This window comes from Sminthopsis crassicaudata, chromosome X (assembly GCF_048593235.1).
Source record: "Sminthopsis crassicaudata isolate SCR6 chromosome X, ASM4859323v1, whole genome shotgun sequence".
Taxonomy (NCBI): domain Eukaryota; kingdom Metazoa; phylum Chordata; class Mammalia; order Dasyuromorphia; family Dasyuridae; genus Sminthopsis; species Sminthopsis crassicaudata.
In genome coordinates, this window is record NC_133623.1 from 48,456,912 (window position 1) to 48,481,920 (window position 25,009).

General features: G+C 36.1%; 1 pseudogene; it reads left to right on the forward strand.

Annotated features, from left to right (window-relative positions):
- The window catches only part of LOC141549028 (E3 ubiquitin-protein ligase Mdm2-like), a 36,620-nt pseudogene extending 12,351 nt beyond the window's left edge, over positions 1 to 24,269 (forward strand).
- Positions 24,270 to 25,009: the final 740 nt, after the last annotated feature.

Below are 25,009 nucleotides of genomic sequence, written 5' to 3' on the forward strand. Positions count from 1 at the left end.
CTAAGGGTTTGTCTATTTTGTTGGTTTTTTCATAAAACCAACTCTTAGTTTTATTAATTAATTCAATAGTTTTTTTACTTTCAATTTTATTAATCTCACCTTTTATTTTTTGAATTTCAAGTTTTGTGTTTGTCTGGGGGCTTTTAATTTGTTCCTTTTCTAGCAATTTTAGTTGTAAGCCCAATTCGTTGGCCCTCTCTTTCTCTATTTTATGCAGGTAGGCCTGTAGAGATATAAAACTTCCCCTAATTACTGCTTTGGCTGTATCCCACACATTTTGGTATGATGTCTTATTATTGTCATTTTCTTGGGTGAAGTTATTAATTATGTTTATGATTTGCTGTTTTACCCAATCATTCTTTAGTATAAGATTATTTAGTTTCCAATTATTTTTTGGTCTATTTTCCCCTGGCTTTTTATTAAATGTTATTTTGATTGCATTATGGTCTGAAAAGGATGCATTTACTATTTCTGCCTTACTGCATTTGATTTTGAGGTTTTTATGCCCTAGTATATGATCAATTTTTGTATAGGTTCCATGAACTGCTGAGAAGAAAGTATATTCCTTTCTGTCTCCATTTAGCTTTCGCCAAAGATCTATCATATCAAACTTTTCTAGTATTCTATTTACCTCTTTGACTTCTTTCTCATTTATTTTGTGGTTTGATTTATCTAATTCTGATAGTGCAAGGTTGAGATCTCCCGCTATTATAGTTTTGCTATCTATTTCCTCTTGCAGCTCTCTTAATTTCTCTTTTAAGAATTTAGATGCTGCACCACTTGTTGCATACATGTTTAATATTGATACTGCTTCACTATTGATGCTTCCCTTTAGCAGGATATAATGCCCTTCCTTATCTCTTTTAATTAGATCAATTTTTGTTTTTGCTTGATCTGAGATGAGGATGGCTACTCCTGCTTTTTTGGTTTTGCCTGAAGCATAATAGATTCTGCTCCACCCTTTTACTTTTAGTTTGAATGTCTCATCCTGTTTCAGGTGTGTTTCCTGTAAACAACATATAGTAGGATTCTGACTTTTAATCCAGTCTGCTAACTGCTTCCTCTTTATGAGGCAGTTTGCCCCATTCACATTTATGGTTAGAAGGACTAATTCTATATTGCTTGCCATCCTATTAACCCCTGCTTGTGCTTTTCCCCTTTCCTTCCCTTTTACCCTCCTATTCAGTATTAAACTGGTAAACACCGCTTGCTTTTCACAGCCCTCCCTTTTTAGGATCCCTCCCCCACCTTAAAGATCCTCCCCTTATTTTACCCCTTTTCCTCGAAATTACTGTATTCCCTTCCCCTTAGCTTACTCCTTCCCTTTCACTTTTCAATAAAGTGGAAGAAGTTTCACCATAAATCGAATATGTCTATTGATACACGCTATGTTCATCTCCCTCCTTTCTTTCTCTCAGATATAATAGGTTACCTTTGCCTCTTCATGAGATGTAGTACCACCACTTTATACTTTTTTATGATATAATCTCCTTTCCACCTCTAGTTTCTAAGACAAATTGTACATATGTTCTTTACATATTTTTTTGACAGAAGTATAGTTCTCAAGATTTCTTTTTACCTTTTTTAGAAGTCTCTTGAGTTCTGTATTTGAAGATCAAACCTCTTATGTAGGTCTGGTTTTTTCATCAAAAATAGATGGAATTCATTTATTTCGTTAAATGTCCATCTTCTTCCCTGGAAAACGATGCTCATTCTTGCTGGGTAAGTTATTCTTGGCTGCATACCAAGTTCCTTAGCCTTTCGGAATATTATGTTCCAGGCCCTGCGTTCTTTTAGTGTGGATGCTGCTAGATCCTGTGTTATCCTTATTGTGGATCCTCCATATCTGAATTGTTTTTTTCTAGCAGCTTCCAATATCTTTTCCTTTGTCTGATGGTTCTTGAACTTGGCCACTATATTTCTTGGCGTTTTGATTTTAGGGTCCCTTTCAGTAGGTGATCGATGAATTTTCTCAATGTCTATTTTACCCTCTGTTTCCAGAATGTCTGGGCAGTTCTCTTTGATAATTTCCTCGAAAATGGTGTCCAAGCTCTTTTTTTCCTCCCATTTTTCAGGGAGTCCGATTATTCTCAAATTGTTTCTCCTGGATCTGTTTTCCAGGTCTGTTGTCTTTCTGGTAAGGTACTTGACAGTCTTTTCAATTGTTTCATTTCTCTGGTTTTGCTTGACTCCCTCTTGGTTTCTCCTTGAGTCATTCATTTCTACTTGTTCCAGTCTAATTTTCAATGATGTATTTTCTTCACTCACTTTTTTTATATCTCTTTGTAATTGTCCAATTGAGCTTTTATCTTCTATGGAATTTTTTTCCATTTTATCCATTTTATTTTTTAGAGAGCTGATTTCTTTTTCCAGCTCTCTAATCCTGTTTTCCTTGGAGTTGTTTACCTTTTCCAGCTCACTAATCCTGTTTTCTTTGGAGTTGTTTACCTTTTCCAGCTCACTAATCTTGTTTCTCAATGATTTGATTTCTTTATCCATTCTGTCTTTGAATGCATGGGATGACTTCTCCAGGCTCTCTTGCCAAGCTTCCCTTTCCTTTTCCCACCTCTCTTCCAGCTCTCTTGTGAGAGCCTTTTTGATTTCCTCTATGAGGTTTTTTTGTATTGAGGAGCAGCTTATATCCCTCCCAGGGGATACATCTGGGGACATTCTGTTCCTAGTCTCCTCAGCATTTGAAGTCTGCTCCCTCTCCACACAGAAGCTGTCAATGGTTAGAGCCCTTTTGAATTTTTTGTTCATTTTGTCAGAGTAGGAATCAAAGAAAACAAACTGACAAGAGAAACAATTGGTCTGTTTTGCGGGGGATAGGGCTGGATGTTATTAATGGGCTTCCTCTACAGACTGGGGGTAGGGCAGCAGAGAGCCACTAACAGAACAGCAATGACTGTACTGAGTCTGCGCTCTGAGGCTCTGAGAATGCACCGAGTCAGTCCAGGTGGGGGTTGGGGGTGGCCGGGCTCTGAGAGACGCTGGCTTTCTGGGGTTTTAATCTTCACCTCCGGTGTTTACACCCTCTCTGCTGCTCCTGGCTTGCTGCCAAGACGGAGCATCCACACTGGGGCAAAAGCCCTTTTGCAGAAACGGCAGAGATCACACCCCTCCCCCTCCGGTCTGAGCTGTGTGAGCTGCCTGTCTTGCTCTGGCTGTCTGCCCTCAGTCTGCGCCCAGTCTGATTGACCCTCCCCCGAACAAACACAGACCTTTTCTGGCGACTTTCAAGGATGTCTTCTCTTGGTGATAATTTGTGGATTTCTTTCTGGGTCAAGCATTAAGTCAGAGGCTTGTCATGAAGTAAGTTCTGAGAGAAAACGAGGAGCTCAAGCAGCTGTCTGCCTCCACGCCGCCATCTTGGCCGGTGAGATGTGACTCTTGAGATGTAGCAGCATCCCATGTACAGGATGCTCCATCACATGAGACCCCCCCCAAGAAGACTATTTGTTCATTCCTTTAGCAGGACTGTTTTTACTCAAGGAACTGGCCAGGTTTCCAGGGTAAACACTGGCCTGCAATAAAGGATACTCACTGATTAATACACAAGAAAGGATGGCCTTCCAACTTCTTGGTGTTTTCCTTTTTTTTTTCACATTGGATAACATAAAGCATGTTCGCATATTCTCAGCAGAAAGTTATATAAAAGACAGAGCTGAGACGCATTTAACCTTCCTTACATGCAGAGAAAGTACAAATACCTGTCCCTCTGTAAGTGGTACAGTACCCCATATGCTTCTGTTTGTGGATAACATTGTTCTGATTGTGTCAGAATTTAGAATGCCATGGGGTCTCCTAAATGAGATCAACAATAGCTCTCAATATTTCGGCATAAAAAATCCATTAAAACATTAAGGGCATGAAAAAGTCCATTTTTTAGTTTTAATATGTCATTTGATTGAACTACTGTATCAATATAAATAATTTAGATATTCTAGATGCATGCTGAACTGGTTCCAGAGGAGAAATAATTAGGCAATACACTGGATCAAATATGGGGAATTAAACAGTAATTGTTCCCTGAAATAAAAACCTTAAGAATCAGGAAGACCTGGGTTCAAGTAGGGCCTCTGACACATGCCAGGTGTGTTATCAACACAAATCGCCTCTCATCTCAGGCAGCTTGTTAGTTGTTGCTGTTGCTGCTGTTGTTTTTCAACTTCAATACTATTTTACTTTTCCAATTATATATAAAGATAGTTACCATCATTTATTAAAGGATTTCTTTTGTTCAAAGGCATCTCAGTAGCAGGTTATATTCAACTGCAACTAGAGAAGAGGGAAGGAAATTCTCTTTTTAAATCTCTTGGGTTGGGTGGTTTGTTACAAAGATTCCCATCTCTCTTCCTCCCTCCAGACCTTCCCCTCTCCCAGTTTCCTGCTTTTCTTGTAATTTTAGATACATTGGTATTATTTGTACAAAAACGTTTAAATTTTCCATTTTACCTCAAATTATCCATTTCACTTTGCCTTTATTTCTGGGTTTGGGTCATAAACTCTTTCCATATCCTTAGATCTGAAAAGTAATTTTTCCATTATCAAACGATTAATTTAGAATATCACCCTTTATGTCTAAATCATGACCACAATTTGAATGTAACTTGTTTTACAGGGTGAGAAGTTGATGTATATCTAATTTCTACTAGGCTACTTTTAAAGTTTCTCATCAGTTTTAATGAAATCGTGAGTTCTTGCCCTAAATGCTGGGATGCTTAGATTGATCAAAAACTGTGTTCATTTCCTTCTTAATGATATGTATCTAATCTGTTCTAGTGATCAACTTCCCTATTCCTTATCCAATACCAAATTGTTTGGATGATTATAGTTTTGCAGTAGAGTTTATATCTGATACTGTTAGGTCACCTTTAATTTCTTTTCTTTTTTATTAATTCTTTTGATATTCTTAACCTTTTATTTCTCTAGGTGCATTTTACTATGTTTTATCTCTTTATAAAGTCATTCTTTGGTAGTTTGATTAGCATTACACTGAATTACTAAATCAATTTAGGTAATATTGTCATTTTTATAATATCAACTTGACCTACCTATAGGCAATGAGCATTACTCCAATTATATAGAGCTCCATTTATATGAAGAGTCTATTTTAATTTTGTTCATGTAGTTGCTGTGAGTGTTCTGATGAGTAGACTCCCATGTATTTCTTAATCTTTGTAGTTATTTTAAATTTAATTTCTGCTAGGTTTTATTAGTAACAAATAGAAAGCCTGAATATTTATATGGAAAATATATATCCTTCAGCTTTATTGAAGTGTTTAATTATTTTTATTACTCCTTTAGTTGACATGCTAGTAAACCATCATACCTTCTGAAAAAATATTCTTTTCTTATTCTTTATCCTTATTCCTTCAATTCCTTCTTCTTGTCTTATTGCTATACCAAGCATTTCTAGTACAATATTGAATATTAATGGTGATTATAGACATTCTTGCTTCATCCTTGACTTTATTGGAAAGTCTTCTGGTATATCCCCATTAAAGACAATGGTAGCTCTTTGTTTAAATCAATTTTCCTTATTCTTCTAAGAAAAAGCACCATTTATTCTTGTGCTTTCTAGTGTGTTTTCTTTTTAAAAAAATCAATATTGCATTTTGTCAAAATTCTTTTCTGTATGTATTGAAATAATAATATCATTTTTGTTGATTTTATTGTTACATGGTTGCTTAGTTTTCCTAATATTAACCAGTCCAGTATTCCTGATATAAATGCCATTTCTTCATAGCATATGATTTTTACAATGCTATTAGCAGTCCCCTTGCTTAAATTTCATTAAAAGTTTTGCATCAATATACATTGAGAAAATTCATGTATAGTTTCCCCCCTCTGTTTTTACTCTCCTTGAATCAGGTATCAAGACCATATTGTGTCTTAAAATAAATTCAAACGAACTTCTTTATCTGTTGTTTTTTCCAAATAGTTTATGTAATATTGGAATTAATATTCTTTAAGTTTTTGGTATAATTCCGTTGTAAATACAAGTGGTGCTGGGTTTTTTGGATAAGGAGTTCATTTATGCATTATTTCATTTTTTAAAGTAGTATTATTTCAATATTTTATTTCCTTTTTTGGTTAATCTGGACACTTTATATTCTTGGAAATATTTATCTATTTCAGTTAATTCATGAATTATATTTGAATTGACCTAACATGGACAAGCAAAAGCTCTGTTTGACAAAAAGTCCCTCATGTGATTCCCTAGCCAATACTCATTAAATATTCAAGTGCAATCTTCTGGGCAGCCCCCATCTTATTTCTTTTATATATTATTTTTCTTCTTTTATTAATTTTCTTTTGTTACTTTATATTTTTGTAAATACTAATCCATATTATTCGTATGATTATTTTTTTTGGCAAGTAATTGGGCAAAATGGGTAATAATTACCTTAATTTTATGTTCATTTGGTTGTACATTCACCCCTTTCAATTTTGATGCTAGTAGTTTGATTTCCTTTACTATTTTTAAAATAAAATTACCCAATGGCTTATCTATTCCCCTCCCCCCCAAAAAAAACCCAGCTCCTATTTTCATTTGATAGCTTGATATTTTGTTATAAACTTTATTACCATAATTTTTACTTTGGTATTTATTTATAAAGGTGTAAGTTTGTTTTTAGTGAGATACACAATATGTTGCTCTTCCTTTTTCTCTCTTTTATTTATTTATTTATTTATTTTTTAATTATATATTTTTTATAATATTATCCCTTGTATTCATTTTTCCAAATTATCCCCCCCCACCCTTTGTTCCCTCCCCCCGATGACAGGCAATCCCATATATTTTACATGTGTTACAATAAAGTCTAGGTACAATACATGTGTGTGAATATCATTTTCTTGTTGCACAATAAACATTAGAATCCGAAGGTACATGCAACCTGGGCAGACAGATATTAGTGCTAACAATTTACATTCACTTCCCAGTGTTTCTTCTCTGGGTGTAGCTACCTCTGTCTATCATTGATCAATGGAAGTGAGTTGGATCTTCTTTATGTTGAAGATTTCCACTTCCATCAGAATACATCCTCATACAGTATTGTTGAAGTGTACAGTGATCTTCTGGTTCTGCTCATTTCACTCAGCATCAGTTGATTTAAGTCTCTCTAAGCCTCTCTGTATTCCTCCTGCTGGTCATTTCTTACAGAGCAATAATATTCCATAACCTTCATATACCACAATTTACCCAACCATTCTCCAACTGATGGACATCCATTCATCTTCCAGTTTCTAGCTACAACAAAAAGAGCTGCCACAAACATTTTGGCACATATATGTCTCTTTCTGCTCTTTAGTATTTCTTTGGGATATAATCCCAGTAGTAACGCTGCTGGGTCAAAGGGTATGCACAGTTTGACAACTTTTTGGGCATAATTCCAGATTGCTCTCCAGAATGGCTGGATTATTTCGCAACTCCACCAGCAATGTATTAGTGTCCCAGTTTTCCCACATTCCCTCCAACATTTATCATTATTTGTTGCTGTCATCTTATCCAATCTGACAGGTGTGTAGTGGTATCTCAGAGTGGTCTTAATTTGCATTTCTCTGATCAGTAGTGATTTGGAACACTCTTTCATGTGAGTGGATATAGTTTCAAATTCTTCCTCTGTTTTCTCTCTTTTATTGATATAACCATTTACACATATCGATTTTCTTCTGAGTATTATTTTGGCTGAATCTCAAAAATTTTGGTGTTGTCTCATTGTTATCATTATTTTTAATAAAATCTTTGGGGGTCAGCTGGGTGGCACTGTGGATAGAGCACCAGCCCTGAAGTCAGGAGCACCTGAGTTCTAATCTGGCCTCAGACACTTTTTTAAATAAAGTCTAATGATATATAGACTTACTAAGTCTCTTTTAGAAGTTGAATCTTTTAACTTTTTGATTGAGCAGCATTAAGATATTATTTTACATGAATTTACATGAATGACATTCATAAAGTATTTACCTTATTCCAAGACTGAAATGGATTTGTGATCTTAATTCTAGAGTTCTTCCAGTGATGCAGATTACAACCCCTTCATGTTTATCTACTCTATATAACTCTTGTCTATATATTTCCATACATTTACCATGGATGTCTACCTAGATGTGCTGGAGACTTTCTTTATTTTCACTTTACATGGTTAAAAAAAAACAGTCATTATTCATTTGTTTATCACTTGTTCTTTCTATGTAACTAGCACTTTTTTCTCTGTATCATAAAATTCCTTATGTTATCTTTTACTCCTAATCTTTGAAGTGATTCACTGATTGCACCTAGCAGCCTTCATGTACTTTCGTAATCATTGTGCACCCGTCCATTGTCTTCTGTGTGATACTTATTTTTAATTCTTCACAGGCAATTGTATTTCCTGACTACCACTGTTATACAATGGACAAATTGAGAAAAAAGGTATATTATACCAGCTCAAAACTGAGTCAGAGGCTTATCTTTATCGTAGGTCATCTGAATAGCTAAATAAACCTGAAGTTTGATGGAATAAGTTGATGGTCAAGGAAAGTAAATATGTTACTATTTTCTGTATTCAAAGAAGTAAGTAAAATGAGATGATTCAGTGTGTTCCTAGAAGATATTGAAAATATGATTACATTTTAATATGCCAACCTCAATTATCAATAGCATAGCATATGCCAGATACATCACTTAGTGCGGTGGATAACAATTAAAAAGCAAACAGGCCTGTCCTCAAGGAACTTGGGTTTCATGGTGTTCATTTTTGTGAGAGAATGAAACAAGAAAACGTTGTCTTTTCTGTTGTAATTATCTTCAACTATACCTTATTTTGAAAACATATTTACTTAACTGTATATGTTATCCAGAAGCAATAGAAAACTTATTATAGTAGAAATTTGATGTTTTGCTTCCATTCAAAGAATTTTGGTTTTGGTTTACGGTTTTTAATTGAAAAGATTATCCTTCATGAACTAATTTATGTTGTTCCCTAACATAGGAACTCAAATATATGATGCAAAATAGGCAGAGATATTCTAGAATCAATTTTAACTTGCTCTTGAGAGCCATTTGTTAAATTTTGTATGAGTATCAAAGCCTCAGAAATCACCAGACACTACAAATCAAGGATTTATTTTTCCTGATTAGGCTTAAAGAAACAATGGAGGAAATATTAGTAATGCAGATGAAACTGAAAAATGTCTTGCATATATTTTTGCCCAGAGGGTTAATTTTAAAATAAAGGCATTACTTCCATACTCCTGCAAATATCATAGAAAGGTAATTAAGAAAAAAAATCCCAACAACATTAAACTCTTGATTTGTTACTTAATCCGAAGTGTAAGCATAATTTAACCAGAACCTCAAACATTTTGTTTATTGAATTATGTTCATGGTCAAGACTGAATATACTTGTATACTAAGTCAGCAAATGTTAAATTAAATGATATGGCTTTGATTTCTTTCTTCTCAGAAGAGTATACTTGAAGAAAAGTAATATAAAATAAAAGTGATAATAATTATTTAGATTTTTTTTCAACTAGTATTTTTTTTTCTCTTGAAAGCATGCAGCCCAATATTTTCCTTGGCATCAGTGAAGGGTCAGCTCAGTAGAGGAAATGGTACTATGAACTCACAGGAGACCACACAGAACCTTTTGTGACAGCTGAAGCAATGCATCTCGGAGTAGGTTGGGCTTCAACAGGTTATTCGCCCTATCCTGGGGGTGGTGAAGAATGGGGTGGAAATGTGTTGGAGATGATTTGTTCTCCTACAGATTTCATGGACTTTATCTATGGTCAAGTAAATATCGTATGGTTTCACAAAGTTTGAAAGGAAGCTTTTTTGTCCTTATATTAATTTATGCAACTTGGAAATGCACACATTCTACCTCTCGTTATATATAGTATGCAAACATCTGATATTTGAAGAATGTATTAACTTTAGTAAAAGCCAAAATTTGTTCAGATGGAGGACAATAGAAAGATACTAAAATTAAAACATTTTCTTTTAAATGTTACGGTGTACATGAATAATGGGCATGTACATGTATATTTAAATAATTCCAATTTGTTTTAATTTGAGACTCTAACTATTTTAAACTTTCAGTGATGTACCCATATTTTGTGATTTCCAACTTAAAGAGATATAGCTATATACTAATTTCTAGCAAGATAATCCAAGAATAAATTCAGAAATAATGTAAAGATACTTCAGAACAACAAAGACAATTAATAGAAATTGAATTAACAGTGAATTTCATCAGCTAAACAGCTTACTGTTATTTTATTTTTAGGTAAACTTAAAAATTTATTTTTAACACAAATCGCTTTATGAATTATGTTGGGAGAGAAAAATCAGAACAAAAAGGAAAAACCATGGGAGAAAAAAAAACAACAAAAAGAAATGAGCATACTGTAGACTTACAGTTAGGAAAACAAGTTAAAAATCTTGACTGACATACTTGTTGATTTTGTGCCTCTAGATAAGTTACTTAAGCTCTACCTTCCTTAAATTTCCTCATCTGTAAAAAGAAGATGATATTAATTGTTTTTTGATGCAATAATATTGATAAAATAGCTTTACAAACCTTAAAATACAATATAAATTCTGTCTATTATTTATTACTTTTTCACCGTCATGAAATCATTTTGATATTTAAAGCTTTATAATAATTTGAACTTTGAAGGTACTATTCCATTCATACATTTCTGTCATTATTTTCCTTAATATACACCTACTTTTATTCTGTTATTCTGGTTCCTTTCTGTTATTATTTTGTCAAGATCTTGTAGGTTAATTGATAGAGGATGAAATGTATAAATTAATTTTTGTCATGAAAATGGGGTATGGGAGCATAGAAACACTGAACCCCATATATATTGGAGTTTTAGGACTATCTTTTTTTTTTTTTTTTTTTTTAAATTATATATATATATATATTTTATAATATTATCCCTTGTATTCATTTTTCCAAATTACCCCCCCTCCCTCTATTCCCTCCCCCCGACGACAGGCAATACCATACATTTTACATGTGTTACAATATAGTCTAGGTACAATACATGTGTGCGAATATCATTTTCTTGTTGCACAATAAACATTAGAATCCGAAGGTACATGCAACCTGGGCAGACAGATATTAGTGCTAACAATTTTCATTCCCCTCCCAGTGTTTCTTCTCTGGGTGCAGCTACCCCTGTCCATCATTGATCAACTGGAAGTGAGTTGGATCTTCTTTATGTTGAAGATTTCCACTTCCATCAGAATACATCCCCATACAGTATTGTTGTTGAAGTGTACAGTGATCTTCTGGTTCTGCTCATTTCACTCAGCATCAGTTGATTTAAGTCTCTCCAGGCCTCTCTATATTCCTCCTGCTGGTCATTTCTTACCGAGCAATAATATTCCATAACCTTCATATACCACAATTTACCCAACCATTCTCCAACCGATGGACATCCATTCATCTTCCAGTTTCTAGCTACAACAAAAAGAGCTGCCACAAACATTTTGGCACATATATGTAGGACTATCTTTACACAGGACACCAAATGTTGGGGAGAAGAAACTTGAATCCCCAAAGTATATTGAAATCTTGCTCTGGTATCACAGATTTTCTCAAAAGAATTTGTAGATTTAGATCTTCTCCAAATCAACAGGAAAAGATTCTATTATTATGCCATTGATATCTTGCTATGGGGGGCTTTAATTCTAAGGCTCCTTGACAACCAAGAGGAAGGCTAGAAGCTCCAGGAGAGTCCCTCCCTTCCCTACCTCTGCACAGAAAAGCCCAGCATGCATTTCCCAGACTCCTGAGTTCTGAGGCCCTCCTTTTGGGAGCCAAAGGCTTTGGCCCAGGTGTCTCTCCCCCCTAAGTGGGCCTGCCCAGGTGTCTCTCCCCCCTAAGTGGGCCTTACCCTTAGACAAATTGTTCTGAGAATCAGGCTGACCACAGGTGGGCATGATCCTTCCAAGAATCAGCTGACCATAGAATGTTCCAACATTGTGTATGTTCCAACATTGTGTATCCTAACTGCAAAATGTTCCTGTTCATTGAACCAGCCATTCCCATGTTCCTTTCCCAGGCCCAACCCTGCTTATCTTTCTCATACTTTTTGCTATATAGGCTGTACCCCAAGAACAATAAACTGAGACCTTGACAAGAACCTGCTTGGTCTCACTCTTCTTTCTCGCCCGTTTCTCTTTCAGGCTGGGTCCCCCTCGACTCCCCGAATAACTGTGCCCCAGTAGACTGGACAGGTGGCGCCCAATGCGGGGCTCAAGGTACAGACCCTTGCCGGACGGACCCCCTCCCAGAGAAGTCGTCGCGACCCCCATTGGAAGGACTACTTTCACCTCTCATGAGAGTTCCAGTCCTTGGTAAGTTTTGAATGGTCCGTCTTATAAGAAATGGTTACTAAGTTATTTAAAGTGCAGGCTTTTATAAAGGACCTTTAAGCATCCCTCAGGGCAAGAGGAGTTAGAGTAAAGAAAAAAGATTTGGTATAAGTTATCTAAAGAGCAGGTTTTTATAAAGGACCTTAAAGCATCCCTCAGAGAAAGAGGGGTTAGAGTAAAGAAAAAAGATTTAGCTAGGTAGTTTCTTTTGATAACTGAAACTTGTCCTTGGTTTCGGACCAGAACGGACCAGAGATTCATCCCCAGAAGCGGCAGAAAGTAGGCAGAGACCTAAATGATAAATAACAGAAGGAAGGGCCGAATGCTGTTCCCACAACTGCCTTCTCTTACTGGGGCTTGATTCATAATATTGTAGAATGGGCATCTAATGACCCTGACAAACAGCAGCTCTTATCAGTGGTGGAATTGCCTCCTCCCTTTTGGCCCCCCTCTGTTATCATAGAGATGACAGTCATTCAAAGAGAATCCCTTTATCCTCCCCTGCCTCAGGAAGCCCTGTCATCAGGTAATCTGCTAAATTGCTCAGCTCTCCACTGAACTTTCTTCCTTGCAAAATTCACTTACAAAGACCATCCTCCTCCAGGCTTCAAGTCCAGCCGCCCGTCCTCCTCACTGCCTTACAAGAAGGGCCCTCTTAGCAAATCAAAAAACCTGAAATTGGCCTTTTTACCTCTGCTGGAACTCTGCCTAGACTTCCTCTGGGACTTATTAGGTTTGCAATTACACTTGGCCGATCATTAATGAAGCTGGAGATGTTGCTAACTCCTTCTCTACAATCTCTGCCACTATCCCGTGTCTATCCCTAGGGGATTTTAAAAAATTGTCATTGACCTAAAAGATGTGTTTTTTCTCCATCCCTCTTCACCCAGAAGATTGCAAAGGCTTTGCTTTTAGCCTTCCCATAGTTAATTGTGTGGGCCCCTCCCCTCACTTTCAATGGAGGGTCTTCCCTCAGGGTATGGCTAATAGCCCAACCCTCTGTCAAAAATACTTGGCTCAGACTATGGATCCATTCAGGCTGTGTCATCCTGATGTGTATATCATCCACTACATGGATGACATTCTCTTAGCAGGACCCAATGAGCCACACCTCTCTCAGATTTGCCAGCTCCTTGTCTCTGCCCTCCAGACCCGGGGCCTCTTGATTTCTCCCAAAAAGATTCAAACCCAACCTCCTCAGCTGTTCTTAGGTTTTGAGCTATTTTCCAACAAAGTCCTTTCCCAAAAACTTCAATGGCGGATGGACTGTCTGCACACTCTCAATGATTTTCAGAAACTCTGTTTATTCACCTTAAGAAGCAATCACACCTGTGAAGCAGATATACAGAATAGTCTCTAGAGTAGCACTTCTGTGATTTAAGGTTTCTTAATTTCAGCTTTTTCTTGGAGAACTCGGGGAAATAATAGTAAATGTTCTGCTGCCCAACTTCATCTCTACTCTCCAGATAAATGATCAGATTAGACCATAGTGGTATTCTTTCCTTGTCATGGATTTAAGCTGGAACCATTTTTGTCATTGAAAAATTGGAAATGGAGGGCGGAGCCAAGATGGCGGAGAAGAAACACACGTCTCTGTGAACGTCCTCACTACCTCACAACCAGTTAGATAAATTAAGTCTCAGAATTAGCTCAGGACTGACAGATACCACAAGGACTGGAAGCACGACTTACCAGTTGAAGAGAATCTGGAGTTTCAACAGGAAAGGTCAGATCTCAGGGGAGGAATAAGAGAGACCAGCACAGACGGTGGGGTAGTGGCACACTGTGCCCATTGCAATGGGAAGGGCTCTGGGATCAGAGAAGCCACTGAGGTAAAGGAATCTGGCACAGGCTGTTAGCTCTTCTCTGCTAATTATTTAGCAGTTCAGAAGAGAAAGCCAAAATATTTTAAAACTCAGATTAGATTTTCCCCCATCCTGGGGGTGATTCAGCAGAACTCTTGGCACCAGGGGGTGTGGCCTCAGCTACCTCCTGAGAATAGTTAAGAGATTGACAAGTGGGTGGATAAAGCCCAAGGCAACACACACTGCTTAGCTTAGCTGGAGGGAGTGGAACTCAGCTCCAGGAAGTCCCAGAGAAGCGGAACCTTTGAACTAGGGACCTCGGTTTCTGGCAGACACTTCCAGTTTGAACACAGGGGCTTCTCACGTCACCTGCTGCAGACATCCACTCCCCACCCAGACACATAGGCTGGGCTTCCTGCTGTCTTTACTATTCTATGCCCTCGAAGCACAGTAGTGCTAATCACCTCTGAGGCACTTCCAGGGAGGGGGTGGGGAACTCTCTCCCAGAGCTCTATCTTAGCTCAGGCGCGGGGCCACTGCATCCATCCGGTCTGGGCGGAAGCTGGTAAAGAAGTAAATAATTTCCTACCCCAGGGACAGACCCCAAAAGATTTTTTTAAATATGAGCAAAAAAGGTAGACAAACTATAGATTCCTTCTATACAGAGAAAGAGCGGGTATCCAACCCCGAGGACGTTGACAGCAGAGAATCAGCAGACAACAACCTAAAGGGGAACGATTCCTGCCCCCCATCACATAACTCTCTCCTAGAAGAAGCTCTTAAAAAATTAAGGGAGTTTGAAGAAAAATGGGGAAAGGAAAGGGAAGCTATGATAGAGAATAACAACGTCCTGAAATTGGAGTTGGAAAAAATAAAGAATTCACAGGAGATGCAGGGAAACAAAATTTATGAATTAGAAAAGGTTAAAAAAACACAGGAAAGTAGGATTTCTGAATTGGAAAAGATAAAAAAGTCTCAAGAAAATAGAATTTCTGAATTGGAAAAAGAAAATAATTCTCAAAAAAAAATAAGGGAAATGGAAAAAAATTCAATAGAGCAAAATAATTCATTTAAAAACGAAATTGGGCATTTACAAAAAGAACTAAAAACTGTGAAAGAAGAAAATAACTCCTTTAAAGTCAGGATGGAACAAATAGAAATGAATGATTCACAGAGAACCCAAGAATCAGTCAAACAAAACAAAAAAAATGAGAAGCTGGAGAACAACGTCAAATACTTACTGGGAAAATCTATAGACCTGGAAAATAGATCTAGGAGAGATAATCTGCGGATTATTGGACTTCCAGAAAACTATGACCAAAAAAAGAGCCTAGATTCTATTTTACAGGAAATTATCAAAGAGAACTGTCCAGAGATAATAGAAACAGAAGGGAAAGTTGATGTGGAAAGAATTCATCGAACTCCTTCTGAAATAGACCCTAAAAAAAGAACACCACGGAATATTGTGGCTAAGCTGCAGAATTACCACACAAAGGAGAAAATCCTGCAAGCAGCTAGAAAAAAACAATTTAAATACCAAGGTGCCACAATAAGGGTCACCCAAGATCTGGCTGCCTCCACATTAAAAGATAGAAGGGCCTGGAACCTGATATTCTGTAAGGCAAAAGATCAAGGACTGCAACCAAGAATGAACTACCCAGGTAAGTTTAGCATCTTTTTCCATGGAAGAAGATGGTCATTCAATGAAAGAGAGGAATTCTTTATGTTTCTAAGAAAAAAACCAGACTTAAACAAAAAATTTGATCTATATCCACAAGACTGAAGAGAAACAGAAAAAGGTACACAGAACCCTTGAGAACTGTAACTCTGTTGTGGGTATATAAAAAATACTCAAGGATAATTTGATTTTACTGATATAAAAGAAAAAAAGGGGGGTGTGGTAAAGGGAAGGAGGTCGGTTCAGAAAAAGGGGAAGGAGTGATAAAAAGAGGGAAACTACATCCCAGGAAGAGACATAGAAAATACACCATATCTGAGGGAACTTAGTGAGGGGGAGAATCATTGTGTGAATCTTACTCTCATCAGGAGAGGCTCAAAGAGTAAATAATTAACATATTTGTTTTTCAGAGAATTTTCTCGCACCTCATTAAAAGGGGGGAGAGGAAAAGGGAAAAGGAAAAGGAGAATAAGTGAAGGGACTTGGAGGGAGGGGGGAGGGATCCTAAAAAAAAAAAAGAGGGAGGGTTGCGCGTCACAAGGGGGGTCTGTAAATTAAATATCGGGGAGGGGGATCAGGGGGGTCAAGGGAAAAAAGCATAATCTGGGGATAATACGATGGCAGGAAATACAGAATTAGTAATTTTAACTGTAAATGTAAATGGGATGAACGATCCCATCAAACGGAGACGGATAGCAGATTGGATCAAAAAGCAGAACCCTACAATATGTTGCCTACAGGAAACACACTTAAAGCAAGGAGATACATACAGAGTAAAGGTAAAAGGTTGGAACAGAGCCTATTATGCTTCAGGTAAAGCCAAAAAAGCAGGGGTAGCTATCCTTATCTCAGATCAAGCAAAAGCAGAAGTAGATCTCATTAAAAAAGATAAGGAAGGAAACTATATCCTGCTGAAAGGTAGCATAAATAATGAAGCCATATCAATACTAAACATATATGCACCAAGTGTTATAGCATCTAACTTTCTAAAGGAAAAGTTAAGAGAACTGCAAGAAGAAATAGACAGTAAAACTATAATAGTGGGAGATCTCAACCTTGCACTCTCAGATTTAGACAAATCAAACCACAAAACAAACAAGAAAGAAATTAAAAAAGTAAATAGAACATTAGAAAAACTAGGTATGATAGACATTTGGAGAAAACGGAATGGCAATAGGAAGGAATATACTTTCTTCTCAGCAGTTCATGGATCCTATACAAAAATTGACCATATATTAGGACATAAAGATCTCAAAATTAAATGTAGGAAGGCAGAAATAATAAATGCCTTCTTCTCAGATCACAATGCAATAAAAGCTACATTCAGTAAATGTTAGGGGTAAATAGACCAAAAAGTAATTGGAAACTGAATAATCTCATCTTAAAGAATGACTGGGTGAAAGAGCAAATTATAGAAACAATTAACAATTTCACCCAAGATAATGATAATGATGAGACATCATATCAAAATCTTTGGGATGCAGCTAAAGCGGTAATAAGGGGAAATTTTATATCTTTAGAGGCTTATTTGAAGAAAATTGAGAAAGAGAAGATTAACGAATTGGGCTTACAACTTAAAAGGCTAGAAACAGACCAAATTATAAACCCCCAACCAAAAATTAAACTTGAAATACAAAAATTAAAAGGAGAAATCAATAAAATTGAAAGTAAAAAAAACTATTGAATTAATAAATAAAACCAAGAGTTGGTTTTATGAAAAAGCCAATAAAATAGATAAACCTTTGGTAAATTTGATCAAAAAAAAGAAAGAGGAAAATCAAATTGATAGTCTTACAAATGAAAAGGGGGATCTTTCCACCAATGAAGAGGGAATTAGAGAAATAATAAGGAGTTACTTTGCCCAACTTTATGCCAATAAATTTGATAACTTAAGTGAAATGGATGACTTCCTCCAAAAATATAGGCTCCCTAGATTAACAGAGGAGGAGATAAATTGCTTAAATAGTCCCATTTCAGAAAAAGAAATAGAACAAGCTATGAATCAACTCCCCAGGAAAAAATCCCCAGGGCCAGATGGATTCACATGTGAATTCTACCAAACATTTAAAGAACAATTAGCCCCAATGTTATATAAATTATTTGAAAAAATAGGGGATGAAGGAGTCCTACCAAACTCCTTTTATGACACAGACATGGTACTGATACCTAAACCTGGTAGATCGAAAACTGAGAAAGAAAATTATAGACCAATCTCCTTAATGAATATTGATGCTAAAATCTTAAATAAGATATTAGCAAAAAGACTTCAGAAAATCATCTCCAAGATAATACACTATGATCAAGTAGGATTTATTCCAGGAATGCAGGGCTGGTTTAATATTAGGAAAACTATTAATATAATTGACCATATTAATAATCAAATTAATAAGAACCATATGATCATCTCAATAGATGCAGAAAAAAGCATTTGACAAAATCCAACATCCATTCCTACTAAAAACTCTTGAGAGTATAGGAATAAATGGACTATTCCTCAGAATAATCAGGAGCATATATTTAAGAACTTCAGTAAGCATAATATGCAATAGAAATAAACTGCAACCTTTCCCAGTAAGATCAGGAGTGAAACAAGGTTGCCCACTATCACCATTACTATTCAATATAGTACTAGAAATGCTAGCCTCGGCAATAAGAGCCGAGAAAGAGATTCAAGGAATTAGAGTAGGAAATGAGGAAATTAAACTATCACTTTTTGCAGATGACATGATGGTATACTTAGAGAACCCCAAAGACTCTGCTAAAAAGCTACTAGAAAGAATTCAAAATTTCAGCAAAGTGGCAGGATACAAAATAAATCCACATAAATCCTCGGCATTTTTATATATCACTAACAAAATGCAACAGCAAGAGATACAAAGAGAAATTCCATTCCAAACAAATGTTGAGAGTATAAAATATTTGGGAATCCATCTACCAAAGAAAAGTCAGGAATTATATGAGAAAAATTACAAAACACTTGCTGCAAAAATAAAGTCAGATTTAAATAATTGGAAAGACATTCAGTGCTCTTGGATAGGCCGAGCGAATATAATAAAGATGACAATACTCCCCAAACTAATCTATTTATTTAGTGCTATACCAATCAGACTCCCAAGAAACTATTTTAATGACCTAGAAAAAATAACAACAAAATTCATATGGAAGAATAAAATGTCAAGAATTGCAAGGGAACTAATGAAAAAAAACTCAGAGGAAGGTGGTCTAAGTGTACCTTATCTAAAGCTATATTATATAGCAGCAGTCACCAAAACCATTTGGTATTGGCTAAGAAATAGACCGGTAGATCAGTGGAACAGATTAGATACAAAGGACAAAAAAGGGTACATCTATAGCAATCTAATCTTTGACAAACCCAAAGATACCAACATTAGGGACAAAAATTCATTATTCGGAAAAAACTGTTGGGAAAACTGGAAATTAGTATGGCAGAAATTAGATATGGATCCACACTTAACACCATATACCAAGATAAGATCAAAATGGGTCCCTGATTTAGGCATAAAGAAGGAGATAATAAATAGATTAGAGGAACTGAGAATAGTCTACCTCTCAGACTTGTGGAGGAGGAAGGAATTTATGACCAGAGGAGAACTAGAGATCATTATTGATCACAAAATAGAAGATTTTGATTACATCAAACTAAAAAGTTTCTGTACAAATAATACTAATGCAAACAAGATTAGAAGGGAAGTAACAAATTGGGAAAATATTTTTAAAAACAAAGGTTCTGACAAAGGTCTCATTTCCAAAATATATAGAGAACTGACCATAATTTATAAGAAACCGAACCATTCTCCAATTGATAAATGGTCAAAGGATATGAACAGACAATTCTCCGAGGAAGAAATTGAAACTATATCCACTCACATGAAAGAGTGTTCCAAATCACTACTGATCAGAGAAATGCAAATTAAGACCACTCTGAGATACCACTACACACCTGTCAGATTGGCTAAGATGACAGGAACAAATAATGATGAATGTTGGAGGGGATGTGGGGAAATTGCGACACTAATACATTGCTGGTGGAGTTACGAAAGAATCCAGCCATTCTGGAGAGCAATCTGGAATTATGCCCAAAAAGTTATCAAACTGTGCATACCCTTTGACCCAGCAGAGCTACTACTGGGATTATATCCCAAAGAAATACTAAAGAGCAGAAAGAGATATATATGTGCCAAAATGTTTGTGGCAGCTCTTTTTGTTATAGCTAGAAACTGGAAGATGAATGGATGTCCATCAGTTGGAGAATGGTTGGGTAAATTGTGGTATATGAAGGTTATGGAATATTATTGCTCGGTAAGACATGACCAGCAGGAGGAATACAGAGAGGCCTGGAGAGAATTAAATCAACTGATGCTGAGTGAAATGAGCAGAACCAGAAGATCACTGTACACTTCAACAACAATACTGTATGAGGATGTATTCTGATGGAAGTGGAAATCTTCAACATAAAGAAGATCCAACTCACTTCCAGTTGATCAATGATGGACAGAGGTAGCTACACCCAGAGAAGAAACACTGGGAAGTGAATGTAAATTGTTAGCACTAATATCTGTCTGCCCAGGTTGCATGTACCTTCGGATTCTAATGTTTATTGTGCAACAAGAAAATGATATTCACACACACAAAAAAAAAAAAGAAATTGGAGTTGGTTCAAAAGATGGAGATTAGAATGATGAGGGGATTGGAGGCATTATCTAAAATGTTACTGAAGAAAATGGGGATGTATGGCCTATCAGGGTGTATTTGCATATTCAGGGTGTTTATTGATCTTGCCAATACATCAGTTGTTGTTTATTTTCTTGATAAATATAGCCATTTTTGAATCTTTCTGATGAAGTAAGAAACTTTGCTCAGGCAATGAAACCAATAGATCACTTTGATAACAAACATGTCAGTAGAGTCAATAAATCAATGAATATTGATCTATGAAAAAAAAAAAAAAAAGAAAAATTGGAAATGAATTTTAATTTAGCTGCATAACAGACAAATCCTAGTGATTAAAAAGGGCATGGGGAAAAGAGGAATACAATTTGAGGGAGGAGGGATGGTGACTTTATTGGTCGGAATTCTCCATGCTAGAGAAATACAGCATCAGATATGTTGGCTACTAATGTGGCTGTCCTAACCCACTGTACTTGGGACTGGAGCTCTCTCTACAAACTTGGTGGTTATTGTTTGTCCTTCATTTTCAAAGAGGACCATGACAGCAGGGATGGGATATCATGACCTGCAAGCGAATTGGATTTAAGTGAGGGGGGCTGGAGAAGGTCACCTGCTGCCCTTTCCCGTCCAGAGCCCTCTGGGTCCAATGGTCCTCTATAGATCAGGAGGACTGGAGATGGCCCTGGATGTGTAATTACTGGTGCCATTGGAAAGGCTAGATATATGTTCATGTTAGTATAATGGAGCTTCTGGAGTCTCTCCAATCATATCTGGATGATGGACCAAAGAAGTGATGTGTTGAAAACCCCTTCTACCTCTACCTTTTCTGGGATATAGAGTATCAGGTAGGGGCTGATTACTTCATAAAGTATTTTCTTTAATTGTGATCCTTGCATTTTTCTGTGTGAAGATTCAAAATCCATAGAAAATTGTGGTTCAATTGTCATGCAATTTCCATTGATCTCTTTAGTAAATTGTTACTTGTGTTTTCATAGTTGACTGAAGTTACAAGTAGGAAGCACTTTAGAAATATTTTAGTAGACCTCATATTACAGATAGGGAGACTGAAATCTAAGTCGTTAAGTCATTCAGACATTAAGACTGAAGTAAGATTCAAATCCAAATTTTTGGAATCCTAAATCTATTGTTCTTTACATCAAAGCATGGGCCCTTCCACCATAGGATCTTTGTCACACTTGTCTTGCTTAAAAAATTTAGTAGATCTGTGTCTCAGAGTCTAAAAAAAAATCTTGAAATCTCTTGTACAAGACACATAATGCTGATGAACATTAGTCTTTCCTGATTCCTGAAAGTTTTAGAAATAGCTAGGAAAGGGCATTATCTCAAAATCGAGCACTTCAGGACGGGTTTTTACGAATAGTCTCCATCTAGATGAACATGAATAGTAGAATAAAATAACATGACCAGTTATTTGAATTGGCTGGGCAAGCTCTCTGCTGGTAAGGGCTAGAATTTTGTAAATTGGATCATTCTTTTACCTCTCCAAGTTCACCCTGAAATCTCATCTATTAACCTGTTTATGTTTTGAAGTCTACACCATGTATGAATATCACCAAGTATGCACAAGTCTTGTGCTAGGTTTTTGTGGGGGAGAGAGGTAAGATAATGTGGAGATCAGTTACTGTCCTCAAACATGTAATCTACCGGGAGAAGATTTTGAGATTATCAAGGGTTTTGAACGTCTGTTCATATCCTTTGACCATTTATCAATTGGAGAATGGTTTGATTTCTTATAAATTAGGGTCAGTTCTCTATATATTTTGGAAATGAGACCTTTGCAAATGTTCACTTTCTGAATGTTTCTACTTCACTTTGTCCCTGAAATAACTAGGGTTCATTCGATTTGCAAGCCTTTGAAAAAAAAGAAAGAAATGCAGGGATGACTCTAGGAGGTTTCCAGGGCTCAGAATCATTACATTGCTTTAATTCAGGCTTTCTTCCTAACACATCTTGACAGCTGGATTAAAATTTTTGCTTCAAGTGCAAATATCATAGTTAATTTGGGAACATGAAGAACAGTAGAGGGCACATGAGTGAAACTCCAAGATAGATCACATTAGGACACCAGGAAGATTTACCAAGAGATGAGAGAAAAACGCTCAGGGATCATGAAGAAGATGTCAAAGACAAACTTTACCTCAGGCTCCCCTCCACAGTGCAATGGAACTAGGCTGTCCATTAGATGATTTCTATACATAATTCTAGCCACCCTCTCAGCCTTTTCCATCTTTACATTGTTTGGTACCTAGTAATACTAAAATTATTCTAGATAAAGAAGACTTCTCTGAATTGGGCCTGCAAACCTAGTTTCCGTTTCTAGCAGTATTTCTATGAGAACATTGATTCTTTTCAAAAAATTGATTTGTAACAAATAACACAAACCATTTGTAAGGTGAGGAACTATCTATGAATAGAATTTGACTAGTTTCTTATAAATTGCTTCCATCTCTGTTTTACCAAACAAGAAAGGGAGAAGAAGGAGGAAATGGCTGCTAAGAGATTCATCTGAATACTTCACAATAAAAAGACATGGTAGCTGATGGATATTAGGAGATCTTGCCAGAAATAGAGATGAATTCCTATGAAAAAAAGATCTACAACTAACAGAATTTAAAATGTCTTACTATAGAATCTCTAAAAGGTGAAACTAGTTAACCACAATTTCAGTTTCAGAAGTTAGTTGCTAAGAGATAAAGGTAGGGTAGGACTTGAGATATTGCAAAATAATCTACAAAATCTTTTTTTAAAAAAAGGTTTTTACCCTCAAAACATATGCATGGATAATCTCTCAACTTTGACTCCTGCAGAGCTTCCCTTGCCAGACTTTCCCCTCCTTTTCCCCACCCAGATGGCAAGCGATCCAGTACATGTTAAACAATTCAAAATATATGTTCAATCCAATATGTGCTAACGTATTTGCACAATTCTCTTCCTGCACAAGAAAAATGAGATCAAAATAGAAAGAAAATGAGTCAGAAAACAAAAAGAAAACGAACAACAACAAAAAGTGAGGGTGCAAAATCTTCTTTCTATGGCAAAACAAACATTTAATAAACAGACAGAGTACATTGTTATAACTAGCATTGTTATTCATAGATGTTCAAGAACCATTGAGATTGATTATACTTCTTCTTTCATTGCAGAATTATTGGAAGTGTCCTTCCTGTGACAAAATATATCCTCCACTTCTACCCCATTGCCACAGATGTTGGACTTTGTGAGAAAATTGGCTTCCAGAGGAGAAAGGTGAGATTTTGGATAAAGGCACATTAGAAAATCCCACACAAGGGGAAAAAGGGGGCTTTGATGTTCCAGATTATAAGAACAATAAAATCAAGGACTCATGTGTTGAGGAAAGTGATGAAAAGATAGTACAGACATGAGACTCCCAAGAGAATGAGGATTATTCCCAGGCATCAACATCTAAAAGTATCATGTGTAGTAGTCAGGAAGATGCTGGAGAATTTGAGAGAAAAGAAGCACAAAGCAAAGAAAAAATATGGGATCTTTTCTTCCCTGTAGCACAGTAGAGCCCTGTGTTGTCTGTCAGAACCAACCTCAAAATGGTTGCATTGTCCATGGAAGGACAGGACATCTTATGGCATGTTTTACATGTGCTAAGAAATCAAAAAGGAGAAATGAGCCTTGTCTAGTGTGCAGGCAGCCAATTCCAATGATTGTGTTAACTTATTTTCTCTAAATGTGTTGTACTAAAACTGGAACTGTAGAAACCTGTACATGAAACATTCTTAAGAATGTTCACACATGGCTGTGAAATTTATTTAAAATTTTATTTTTGTGCTTTTTTTTTCTGGAAAATGAGTATTTTAGTTATCTCTAGTTCAGTTTGCTTTTTGGAAAGAATTTTTTTATTCTTTTCCATGAAGAAAAAAAATGCGGTTACTAGGTTTTCCCATTTTTGCATTATTTTTATTAGTATTCATTTTTATTACTTATAGAAACAGCAGGGTATAGTGGATAGAATACTAGTCTGGACAGATCTAGGTTCAGATAACACATTGGACACTTGAAAGTAATTTGACTCAGGATAAATCACTCAATCAATCGATTCTTAAGATTTATTTTCTAAGTCAGATAATTTGAGAGTAAGTCATAAACACTTATATTGGGTTTGGGGAAACTATAGCTCATTTACTGTGTGCGTCATTAAGAATTACTAGTTTGAAGACTGACTATTTTTATTTGTTAAATAGTCCTCTTCTGGAGTTTGGGAGTGTCAGGATTTTTTAACAATTTGTGTAAATGATTTAATAAATATTATTGAAGTTTAATATTGTTGGGGAAAATGAGTGTTTTTGAGTTGCAAATAAGATACTCTTCAGATTTCTGATTCTTTGAAGTTTTATCTGGTCTGAGTTCCAAAAATATAGAAAATATCTGCTGATAAAAACCTGTTAGTTTATTTTCTACCTCAAGCTC